The following is a 4,261-nucleotide window of genomic DNA, read 5'->3' as shown; positions in this document are numbered from 1 at the left end:
ACATCTCAAATATCTCACACGCATCTAAAGTGTGTGAGAAAGAGGCACTATCAATTCACTGTTCTGTCACCTGCAATTTCTCAGCATTTTGGAGAGAGCTGTAGCTCTTTCGGGAGACCAGGTTTACCGAGGGAACAGCTTCTGGCCCTAACAAAATGGTTTATGGTGATGAAATCAAAGCACGGACTGCAAATTACAAGTAAACAGATGAGCTAAGATTTAGATCCAGGCAAAGTTCATGTACTGAACAGAAGACTACAGAAAAAAAAAACAGACAAGTTATGTTACAAGTCTTATGTCCATCTTCCTGGTAGGAGTCAAACTAGTTCGAAGATTTTGAATTTGGTAAAATTTCAGCTTTCAGTCGTGGGGAATGTCTTACCTGCAGCATGTAACTTCTCATTAGTGTCATTGTTTGTGGCTGGTGTGGTTTCCCAACTGGTTCATCTGCCTCACATAGAGCCATGAGAAAGCGCCACATGGCTCTATGTGATATTGATGACTCTAACCATCAAGAGTCCCTGCAGCAAGGGTGTTTTAAAATTATTAATAGTCAGAAGGAGAGTAGTTGTTCAGTATTTGTCTTTTTCTTGGAACTCACTTTATTCCAAATGGTCTCTTCCATGTTCAATGAAGAGGAAATGCCCTTTTCTGACTACTTTGTGTTAATGTTTTCAATCAGACCATTCATTTATTCAGTCAGTAAATCAATAATTTTACAGCATGGTCTTTTCCATCAAACTGCTCCTCATGTAGCGGGAGAGTGGACACATAGGTAATTCTGAAACACATGGCCAGAGCAGTGATGCAGCCACGCCAGCGTATTACGCATATTACCCAGAACACGGGTGAGGAGGGGAAGGCACAGAGGCTCTCTGTGGAGGAATCTGAAAAGTGAAGTTAGGTGGGAAAGGAAGGGCAGTGATGCAGGGGAGTGGTTCAAGAAGAGCAGACCTCAGTAACAAAAGTCCAGAAGTGAGAAATATTGTGGACTGATGCAAATGAGTGTCATAGTGTGCTGCCAGATCCCAGAGGGTAATCATGAACAGTGCAGAGACCGATGAAGACAGTGACACAGTCAGGGGCAAGTTAGTTCTTGAGTTCTGACCTTTAGAGGAGGAGGAAAGCCAGGAAGGAATTTAAATTTTGTCTACCCAACCCTTTACATAGTACCCAAAGTGACAAGAGCAGGTTTACGTTTTGGATAGAAGATGGATGTGAGCGGGGCATAACCAGGCAGGAATGTGTCAGGTAGCCCAGGAGCATGATGGTGGCCTAGGGGAGTGGAGTCAAAGTGGAGAGGAGGGACAGATTCCAGAATTATTAAGGAGAAAAATTATCAGGGCTTACCAGAAGGGATGAAAGTGGTGATGGAGGCAGTGACGACTCCAAATTTTCTAGTTTGAGTGAAGAAGTAGAAGCGGATCAACTCAGATGCAGCACAGAAGCATCTCCCTTAATGGGGAAGATGATGAGTTCAGGTGGATTCCAGGTTTCTGGGGGATCACCTGTGACAAGCAGAGGTGGATGTATGAAGCTAGATGGAAACACTGCTGAAGAGCTTTTTCTGCCATCGTTTTTCGGTTGCATTTGAAAATGTGTGAGTGAAGGAGAAGGGCAAAGACCACAGGAATAAGAGCAGAATTGCAGGAAATTCAAACTCTGATTGTAGAAAGAAGAGCCATGAAAGAAGATACAGCAGAAGCAGAGGAGACCCTGAGGGGCTGAGGTTCACCATGAAATAAGATGTCAGATAAGAAATAAGATGTCTACTTTCTTCAGCAGACAGCCAGTCATTGAGACTTGGTGAGAAGAGTACAACTAGAACAATTTAGGAGAAGAGGTAGGGGAAGGCAAAGAGGGATGGGTGGGAGGTATGAATGGGAAGTGAAGTGGAATAAACCAAAACATGCCATGGTTTTTGAAAAAATTGGATAGGAAGAAAATGTGGCCAGGTGCGTTGGCTCACGCCTGTAATACAAGCACTTTGGGAGGTCGAGGCGGGTGCATCACGAGGTCAGGAGATCGAGACCATCCTGGCTAACACGGTAAAACCCTGTCTCTACTAAAAATACAAAAATTAGCCGGGCGTGGTGGTGGGCGCCTGTAGTCCCAGCTACTCAGGAGGCTGAGGCCGAAGAATCGCTTGAACCCAGGAGGCGGAGGTTGCAGTGGGCCGAGACCGCACCGCTGTGCTCCAGCCTGGTGACAGAACGAGGCTCCATCTCAAAAAAAAAAAAAAAAATGTGAATAGTAACTAGAGGCAGATGAAGGGCCAAGTGTAGGTTTTTTTTTTTTTTAAGGATGCAAGAAGCTTGATCTAAAGAAGGGCTTACTGCTGTGGAGCAATGTTCTGGGGTCAGCAGTGATGCAGTTGTAGGTTTAAGGGCACAGGTGGTTATGGAGGCCTTGTATGACAGAAATGATCCCTCATTCCCAGAGACTAAAAAGGAGAGAAGGCTGGCTTGCATATGTAGGTAGGGATGCACATGTAGGGAGTTATGGTGGTATTGATGAAGTTTAAACCTGAAGGCCTTGTTCTCCATGGAGTCTTCTTTTTTTGGCTATTAAAAAAATGTTGAGCCGGGCGCGGTGGCTCAAGCCTGTAATCCCAGCACTTTGGGAGGCCGAGACGGGAGGATCACGAGGTCAGGAGATCGAGACCATCCTGGCTAACACGGTGAAACCCCGTCTCTACTAAAAAAAAAAAAAAAAAATACAGAAAACTAGCCGGGCGAGGTGGCGGGCGCCTGTAGTCCCAGCTACACGGGAGGCTGAGACAGGAGAATGGCGTGAACCCGGGAGGCGGAGCTTGCAGTGAGCTGAGATCAGGCCACTGCACTCCAGCCCAGGCGACAGAGCAAAACTCCATCTCAAAAAAAAAAAAAAAAAAAGAAAAAATGTTGGTAAAAGATACAATAAATTTTACTGTTTTAATCATTTTAAGTGTATAATTCAGTGGTCTATGAAGTCTTGAAAAATTTCTGTCCTATAGAGAACTGATGAGAACGATGGGAATGAGAAGTGAGCAGGGGTCTTGAGGAAACAAGGAAGGCCCATTTGAAGTTAGGGGCCATGTGTTTGTATCAGCAAGGTTATCCAATTGTTCCGTAGAAGAGTTAAGCCACCTTGATAGAGGATCCAAGAAAAATTAGAATTGGGGCAACTGGCTAACCTTTTGGAAAAAGTAAAATTATAGCTATACCTCATAGCATGCAATAAAATTAATTCCAGATGTACTAAGCAATTAACTGCTTTAAAGGCCTGATGCTAAAACACAGAATAAAATATACAGGAACATTTATATTATGTTTATAGAGTCTGAGGGTACAAAAGGCAGACTGTAGCAGTAAGCATTAAGTTGATGATTTGCATGTTATCACTTTATCTTTAAATGTTGACTCAAACTTATGTTTCTTAAGAGCAGCTCATGTTTATTCTTTGTAATTCTAATTAAATTTTCAAACAGCATTACTAAGGTTTTTTATTCCATCAACGTATGGACAAGTATAGTACCAAGAAAATAAGACATACTTCCTGCCCTAAAAGAGCTTATCATCTGGTTGGTGGGGAGAATACATAAATAGGTAATTTTACCTGAGTATATTAGGATGCAGTGATAGAAATTTTGAGTTAACCAGTATTTAGGGATTACCTATTTGTTTTCTGTTTTGTTTTGTTTTGTTTTGTTCGTTTTTTGAGATAGAGTCTTGCTCTGTGGTCCAGGCTGGAGTGCAGTGGTGCAATCTTGGCTCACTGCAACCTCCGCCTCCCAGGTTCAAGTGACTCTTGTGCCTCAGCTTCTCAAGTAGTTGGGATTACAGGCACCTCCCCACCACCACCACGCCTGGCTAATTTTTGAATTTTTAGTAGAGGTGGAGTTTCACCATGTTAGCCAGGCTGGTTTTGAACTCCTGACCTCAAGTGACCCTCTCCCTTGGCCTCCCAAAGTGCTGGGATTACAAGTGTGAGCCTCCGTGTCTGGCCAGGATGACCTATTTGTGCTGATACAATGCTCAATGCTGGGTTTGGATACTTAACAAAGTTTAACAACTGAGTGCAAAACCCGTTACCATCAGGGGGGATTTTAGAGGGTGCAGTGGAAACACATATCTGGAAGTCTAAACTTTGAACAGGGATCAGGAAGGCTCAATAAGTTCACCTGATCTTAAAGGATGGATAGGAGTTAGCTTCTAGAAGTGCTGCATTTATATTCTAAGATGCTGCTATTTTAGAGATGGAACTTCACACATTCAGACGA

The sequence above is a fragment of the Macaca fascicularis genome, chromosome 5 (assembly GCF_037993035.2).
Source record: "Macaca fascicularis isolate 582-1 chromosome 5, T2T-MFA8v1.1".
In the NCBI taxonomy this organism is placed as follows: domain Eukaryota; kingdom Metazoa; phylum Chordata; class Mammalia; order Primates; family Cercopithecidae; genus Macaca; species Macaca fascicularis.
This window is presented reverse-complemented; position numbering follows the sequence as displayed.